Source organism: Suricata suricatta, chromosome 16 (assembly GCF_006229205.1).
Source record: "Suricata suricatta isolate VVHF042 chromosome 16, meerkat_22Aug2017_6uvM2_HiC, whole genome shotgun sequence".
In the NCBI taxonomy this organism is placed as follows: domain Eukaryota; kingdom Metazoa; phylum Chordata; class Mammalia; order Carnivora; family Herpestidae; genus Suricata; species Suricata suricatta.
Window position 1 is genome coordinate 34995366 of NC_043715.1, and position 9084 is coordinate 35004449.

Sequence of the window (9084 nt, forward strand, 5' to 3'; positions counted from 1 at the left end):
GGGCCAGCTGGACAGTGACAGAAACCTGAAAGTGCTAACAGAGCAATAACACTGCAGCAGGATAATGGCTCCTTCTACCTGTTTGCTCTTCACCCCCTCCCCATCTCCATCTGTTTCAGACTAAGACAAAAGACTGAGGGGCTGATAGACTGGGGAAGAGGGAGAAAAGGTGCAGGGAAAGTGATCAAGGTTTAGACACAAGTGAAATCTGGATAAGTGGGGCCCAATATTGTCCAGTGGAAAGTGCAGAAAGAAACATACTAAATCCCAGGAATCTGAGAGCAACAGATTTGTGCCTTGATTCATGGGAAAGTTGCACAACCCCAGAGAGGAAATGCCCACATAGGAGTCTGGGCAGATGTGGCTGTGGAGAGGCACAGTTACTTCCCAACCCCAGACACAGCAATGGAAGCCACAGCAGAACGGCCCAAGTGCCATTCACTATAGTGTGGAACATGCCACCACCAGGAACAGGCAGATGGGGGGAGGGATGGCTCCTTGGACAACTGGTAGGCAGCACACTCTAACTTCCTGGTATGACAAAAGCCCCTAGAGCTTAGACACAACCACAGGAAAGGGAGGAACTGCACATATCCACAACCTCAGTCAAATAGGTGTCTTGATGGAAATTGAGTTATAGAACAACAGAAAAACTTCTTATTCATACAAATGTAAACTGATCTGGTTTTTGCCAAAGCTTACAGCACTGGGAAGCTGAAATCATAAAACATTCCTGGCCAAACACAGCTATGGTCAAAGAATCTGAAATAGTGTGTGGTGCTGTATTGTTTATTGGGAATGAGTGATTTATTTGTGATCTAAAATTTAAACCCCTTAATATATGATCCCAGAGTGGAGGGGGGGGCACATGATTTGGAAATGTAAGAAGCAAAACTGAAGAATGAGTAAGAATACAAAAGAAGCAGAAAGTGTTTTACTGAATTTTTTCTAACATGAACTTTGCTTTAGCCAAATGAGGGAAATTAGTAAACCAATCTGCTTCTGGGTACAACGTCTCTAAAATTTGGTGAAAATGGGAAATTTGTGTACAAAATGGGGACAAGTGTGTTTATGTGTGCATAGGACATGTCTGAGATGATGCAGAAGAGACTGTTATTATTAACAGAAATTGCCTCCTGGAAGGCATCACAATCTTGGGCTTCAAGATGTATTTCAAAGCTGTAATCATCAAGACAGTATGGTATTGGCACAAAAACAGACACATAGATCAATGGAACAGAATAGAGAACCCAGAAGTGGGCCCACAAACGTATGGCCAACTAATCTTTGACAAAGCAGGAAAGAATATTCAATGAAATAATGACAGTCTCTTCAGCAAGTGGTGTTGGGAAAACTGGACAGCAATGTGTAGAAAAATGAACCTGGACCACTTTCTTATACCATACACAAAAATAAACTCAAAATGGATGAAAGACCTAAATGTAAGACAGGAAGCTACCAAAATCCTCACAGAGAAAGCAGACAAAAACCTCTTTGACCTTGGCTGCAGCAACTTCTTACTCATCATGTCTCTGGAAGCAAGGAAACAAAAGCAGAAATGAACTACTGGGACCTCATCAAGATAAACAGCTTCTGCATGGCAAAGGAAACAATCAGCAAAACTAAAAGGCAACCAATGAAATGGGAGAAGATATTTGCAAATGACATATCAGATTAAGGGTTAGTATCCAAAAATCTATAAAGAATTTCTCAAACTCAATACCCAAACAACAAATAATCCCGTGAAGAAATGGGCAAAAGACATGAATAGACACTTCTCCAAAGAAGACATCCAGATGGCCGTCAGGCACATGAAAGAATGTTCAACATCACTCATCATCAGGGAACTACAAATCAAAACCACAATGAGCTACCACCTCACACCTGTCAGAATGGCTAAAATTAACAACCCAGACAACAACAGATGTTAGCAAAGATGCAGAGAAAGAGGATCTCTTTTGCACTGCTTGTGGGAATGCAAACTGGTGCAGCCACTGTGGAAAACAGTACGGAGGTTCCTCAAAAAGTTAAAAATAGAACTACCGTACGACGCAGCAATTGCACTGCTAGGTATTTATCCAAGTGATACGGGTGTGTTGTTTTGAAGGGGCACATGCATCCCAAAGTTTACAGCAGTGCTAGTGACAATAGGCATAGTATGAAGAACCCAAATGTCCATCGACAGATGAATGGATAGAGAAGATGTGGTATATACATATATACAAAGGAATATTACTTGACAATCAAAAAGAATAAAAATCTTTCCATTTGAAACAATGTGGTTGGAACTAGAGTGTATTATGCTAAGTGAAACTAGTCAGTCAGATAAAGACAAATATCATATGACTTCACGCATATGTGGAATTTAAGATACAAAACAAATGAACATAAGGGAAGGGAAACAAATATAATATAAAAACAGGGAGGGGGACAAAACATAAGAGACAAATACAGAGAACAGAGTAGCTGGAGGGGTTGTGGGTGGGGGGATAGGATAAATAGGAAAGGGACATCAAGGAAGACACCTGTTGGGATGAGCACAACATACAGGATGAGTCACTGGAATCTACTCCTAAAATCATTATTGTACAATGTGCTAACCTGAATGTAAATTTAAAAATAATAATAAATAAAATTAAATTTAAAAAAAGAAATAAATTTGCCTCCTGGAGAACAAGACTAAGAATCTGGAGTGAGAGAAATAATTCATTACTCATGAATGTATTCCTTTATTTTTCAAAGTTTATTTATTTCAAGAGACAGTGTGTACACACATGTGAGGTGGGGTGGGGAGGGGCAGAAAGAGACAGGGAGAGAGAGAATCCCAAGCAGGCTCTGTCAGTGCCGAGCCCCGTGTGGGGCTCAATCTGCTGAACCGTGAGATCATGACCCGAGCCGAGATCGAGAGCCTATCACTTAACCAACTGAGCCGTGCAGATGCCCCTGTATTACTTTATTATTAAAAGGAATATCAGCAATTAGCCAAAACAAAAAGCCAAAGCCGTTTGTAAGTCACAGCTATTTATTTGAGAATAGGTAAAGGAAACTAGTGAGCAGAATTGGGGACATGCAGCTCCCACAGCTGCACAGTTCCTGGTCCCAGGTTCCTGGTCTGAGAACTCAGGGTCAAACCTTGTAAATCCTTATAATAAAACTTTCTTTACTTGAATAAGTTCAGGGGGACCTCTGTTCCTTGCCACTCAAAGAGCCCTAACTGAAATCACCAATCCCTTGGGAAGAAAGGCTAATTTGAAAACAAAATGTCTAAGTCAGGCACTCCCAGCTCATCTACTTTCACTATTAGCAATGGGAAGGAGTCTAACTCACATTTTTTACCTTATATTTTTCACCCTTTATGGCTAGGCAACAGAGTTGTCTCTTGTCTGCTACATCTTGGTCATGGTTCTAATAGATGGACTGAATTCTGTATCATCACTAATAGGTCCTATTCTCTCTTTATAGTTATTAGTATAATGGTACATTTTATTTACTAATATATTTCAGTTGGAAATGGACTTTCTGATCTTAGTGATCCATTTATACCTTTTAAAGTTAAAAGAAGGTAGAATGTATATTGTAACTGAATGGGAATGACCTGCTGAAACAGTAAAATATTTCCTTTCAATTAGACTGTTAGAAGAAGCTTTCTTGAAAGAGACAAAAACAGAACTAATCAACCAAGCCCACTGAATACATTCTTCCCTCAAAGAGCAGTATGGCAGTATGGCCAGTTCTCGCACCTTCCTTCTGGTCTCTGCACGACTGTCTTCTAGTGAGGGCTTCCCTGGCTGCCCTCGTTAAGATAGCTTCTCCCGCCCCGAGTCACATGCCTTCCCAGCACTCTTCAGCCCCATTCTCTATTTTTCCCTTAGCTTTTGACACTATCAGATGTTGTCTTTTGTATTTCTTCCTCCCCCAACCCCCACCCCAATCCTAACTGAAATACAAGCTCTATAAAAGGAATTTGCTGTTTTATTCATGAATGTCTCCAGCACAGTGTCTCCCACAGAGTAGGTGCTCAACAAAAATGTGTGAAGATTGAATGAAATCACAATGTCTGGATGTTGGAAAGAGGACACATGTGGGCCGTAAAAATTTATTAGAAAATCTCCATACATACTCCCTTCTGTCCATCTGAGATAACATACTTGTGCTATATCGATGACACAAAGGGAGATAAAGTGACTGTACTTTAGGAGTGGGCACTAGGTTTGGCAGGCAAAGATTTTACCATTACAAACACCACGTCTACAGGTTTCACTGAGATGACGTTAATGCCACAAAGTCTCTGGTCTTAGACCAAATTTGAATCTTCTACATGCTGAGTGATTTGGAGACATGTCTTATTTAGCCTTTTAAAATAAAGGTGGTTGATATTCTTTATAGTATGGCTGAGGTTGTAAAGATTTATATAAAATTTTATATGTCTTCCCAAAGTGACCTGCTTCTTAAATACTCCACACATTTCCTGAGGTGGCAATTCAAAAGATTTAGGGATATTTGAGAAGAAAAATGTCTGCTAGGCAGAGTTCAGTACTTTCAGTAGGAGAACCTGAATAATTGAAAGGTTTCCACTGTCTTTCCATTATCAGGTGTTGTAGGGAATGTGGGAAATGAAAAAGATCCAGGAAGATTTATTTTCCTTCAAAATTGTTATAACTGACAACCAGTCACCAAATTGAATTTGATAAGTACTTTAGAAGCCACTTCAGGGGTGCCTGGGTGTCTCAGTCAGTTAAGTGTCTGGCTTTGGCTCAGGTCATGATCTCACGGTTCGTGGGTTCGAGCCCCACGTCGGGCTCTGTGCTGACAGCTAGCTCAGAGCCTGGAGCCTGCTTCAGATTCTGTGTCTCCCTCTCTCTCACCCTCCCTTGCTCGCGCTGTCTCTCTCTGTCTCTCAAAAATAAATTAAAAAACATTTTAGTTAAACAAACAAACAAAAAAAGAAGCCACTTCATCGCTGGTTTAAGAGTAGAGAGGCATTAAATAACATGAGTTGATAGAAATGGAAAATGAGTTCAGGGTGAAATAAGAGAGAGTGTGTTGTAATGGAAGCAACTGGAAGGATGAGGGCATTATAGTAGAAAGGTGGAAGTGCTAGGACAATGGAGAAGTAGAGACCTGTGTGTATTCAGGGCTGCTTTGTGATTTACAAACTTAAAAAAAATTTTTTTAATGTTTTTTTTTTTTGAGAGACAGAGAGAGCAGGGGAGGGGCAGAGAGAGAAGGGGACACAGAGTCTAAAACAGGCTCCAGGCTCAGAGCTGTCAGCACAGAGCCCGACGCGGGGCTTGAATTCACAAAGCATGAGATCATAACCTGAGCTGCCCAGGCGCCCCTATGTTTACAAACTTCTTAAAACAGAAAGAACAAGGAAACTTAGAAGAAATCAGACTTATTACAAAATAAACCCTCAAACGCACATCTTATAATTGATAGGGAATGTATTAATAATACAAGGTCAATAGGAATCTAAAGACATTTTTATTGAGTTACAACATATACAATAAAAAGCAGAAGAGCAGATGCTTCTGAGAAGAACAGAACCCCAGTCTCATTTGTAATGTGTATATTTTTAACCCCAAAAAACCTTTGTGTTTATACACAAAGATTTAAACAAAACTCATATGGAAAATGCTTGGAAACATAATACATTCAGAAAAATTCATTTACTCTGCTAACATGTAATGTCTACACCAGGTTACTTTGCTAGGAAATAAAAAAAACAAAAGCCATAAACCCTACTCATTGAGGGCTTGAAGTCTACTGGGTTAGATGCTCAAGCTGCACATAATCCAGTGTGGTAAATGGCAGCATGCACATGCACCAAAGTTAAGAAATTCAGTAGGGCATGCATTACTTTTTTTCGGGGAATTTTTATTTTTGCTTTACACACATGTGAACAGTATTTCAATGCAAATTCAGACTCCCCGGAACTCTTTCTCAACAAGGCCTAACTTTTTGACTTCTTAATTCACCTGTGCTTTGGCCAATTAAAACAAGAAACCTGATAAATCAGTTCACTAGAATCTCCCATCCTCCATATTTGATCACCATCAATAGGTAATCAGGTTCCTCACCCTCCACTATTCCGTAGATGATGGATGATCATCCTGGCCTGCCTTCAGCAGGAATCTTGTTAGGTCAGTTTAGTTGGTCTCTCTGCTTACCTCAAATGTGTCCTCTGAGTAATTTTCATTCCACTGACCCCACCCTGTTCCTTGGCCAAAAATTCTCATTTGTCCATGCTCTATTCAGAGTTGAGCCCAATCTCTCTGTCACACTGCAAAATTCTATCTTAGTAGTCACTGTACCTATCACACCATAGTGCCCCACCCACCATGAATAAAGTCTTCCTTATCCTGCTTTGACAAAAGAGATGTAGTTCTTGCTCCCATTAAACATAGAGAAAAATGGGAAGCAATTTTTAAATTACTTTCACACTCAAAATACTTACTGCATAACAATAAGAACCCTGGTCTTTGGCCTGCACACATCTACAGATGGTATTTCCCTTACCTTTATGGAGCATTCTGGAACCTAACAATTACTCTTTATCTCCCATCTTCAGAGAACAATGGAACCACATTCATTTCTCAGTGTCGATCCAATTCAGCAATCCAATTGCTGGAAAACAGGCACTGTTGAAGCTTCATAGTGCATGGTCTTTGAGAAAAAAGGCCATTCCCATTCTATAGTACCTAGCAAGAATGAGCATTCAATAAATGTTAATTATTGTTGTTACTTGATGACAACCTCAGCAAAGGACCATGACTTGCAATTCCCAGAGCAACTTTCAGGGGAGCGGTCACAACTAACATTTAGAACTTCATTAATTCTGCTAAGAACTCAAGAAATTCTTGCAGGTGTGGCAAGATGGCTTCCAGATAAGGTGGGCCATTTATTCATGACCCTTCTTAGTCTGCCAGTCCACTAATCTGAGAGGTAAAAAGCATCTAAATGCCTTATCTTTGGTTTGCCTAAATAAAATTTCAGAATGGGATCTTCTTTCCAAGATGACACAATATTTTGGCATGGTTTCTTCTAGAGGAAAAGAAGTCTTCCATCGCTAAGACCAAAATTCCTCTGGATTTCTTCTATTTTTTTTCAGTTTGACCTGAGTAGCTTGTTTCTTAGCAGAGAAGATCTGCTAGCCAAGTTCAGAGCTAAACCACAGCTAAAGTAGTCTCCATTACATTGACCTAGAAACTGTAATTCAAAGCTACTGTTCTTTCAGTTTCAGGGTATCCTTCTCTGAACCATAGGAGAAAGCTAATGACTTCTAGCTCAAATGGTAAATGTTGATGCTGATGGCTGTTGGATTTATACAGCCCCCTGGGAGCTCTTTAATTCCATGATATTTGAAATTAATGCCTTCTGTTCCAAAGAAAATTTGAAAATTTCTTTTGATTAAAGCAACTTTCTTTAAAAATTAAACTACTAAAAATAAATTCAAAACTTGATTCAGTCTTACAGAATGTCCCTTAAGAACTGAATCTAATTTTCTAAAAGTTGGGAAATAATAACTTCTAAGGCACTTTTATCTCTGGCATAGATACATACTTTAATTACCAGATAACAAGTCAAGTGCCCATCAATAAAGAATTAATCATGGTATAGCCTCACAAAGTATGTTCCTATAAAAAATTAGAAAAAAATGAAGTAAGTCTCTATGTACTGATATAGAATTTTCAGGACTCATTATAGGTGATCAAAGCCAATGCCGAGAAGTACATATGCTTTTCATAATAACAAAAAGTGAAGATAGAATATAAATTTGTATTTGTTTGACTTGTATAAAGGAACAACAGAAGGAGGTGTCTGGTGGCTTGGTCAGTTGAGCTTCTGACTCTTGATATAGGCTCAGGTTGTGATCTCAGTCATGGGATGGAGTCCCGCATCAGACTCCATGCTGAGAAGAGCCTGTGTAGGATTCTCTTTCCCCCTCTCTCTGCCCCTCCCTCCTTTCCTTCCCTCTCTGCCCTTCCTCTGCTCAAGGCGCTTGCACACTTTCTCTCAAAGTAAATGGCAACGGGGGTGAGGTATCTTTTCTTGTTAGCAAGATGTCTACATTCATGGATTCATATGTCTAACAACCATTCAAGTTGAAACAGATAAACCTGGAAAACAGTTGATTCCAAAAGTCATTTAATGAAATTTTTCTATTGTAGATTAAATCAAGTCCTTTTTTTTTTTTCCTTTTTCATTTGAGAAACTGGTTAATCCTTCCAAACCTGAAATTTAGAAAGCATTAGGACTCTTGATTAGGCCAGAGTTGAAAAATACCTGATACCTTTTAATATAATTAAAGTTCATTACTAAATCATCCTAGGGCTTATGAAGCATATCACAACAGATCTGAAATGGTTTCCAAGCAATATTGGCCGGTACTAGAAATTAAATTCCTGTGGATTGGATCCCAAATTATCCAGAAATTCTTCCTCTGAAATTCACCATCCATCAAATTTCCCATAGCTTCATCCCCTTTTCTTAACTTACTTTTGCCTTCTTGTTCAAAGAAAAACCTGCAGGCCACTCAAACTGTGCCTGTTTTTTTTTCCTCCTTACCCCTGGGGCTCCCTGGCCTCTAGTCCCTGGACTTTGAATGTCACAAGATAACTGCTGCAAAAGTATCCCAGCCCTGACTTCCTGAGTTTCAAGTGATTCAGTCGGATTCTTTAGCCTGCAGCTCTAGTTAAATACTAGAATTTAAAATGTATATATATTTAACTCATATAACCAGAAAATGTTTTTTTTAAATCTTAGTCTCTTTAGTCTTTATCTCTGTAGACTCTATCACCAGCTCAGCCTCAAGCCAAAACTCTAGACGTCATCTTGTTTCTCTTTTCAATATCCACCTTAAAACCATCAGCGAGTCCTAGAGGGCCAGGACCCATAAAATATTTAACAATGCCAATTTACCAAATTCTTGCTAAAATCTCATTGTCAAAAATTATCATTCTCCTTTGCAAACTCTCAAAGTCCTTGTTCTATTCTCACTAATGGTCTCCATTTTGCCAAATCCAGTCCTGGAGTGGTTGACAGATTGTTGGAGTCAAGAGAGTCTGAGAGGGAATGGAAAGC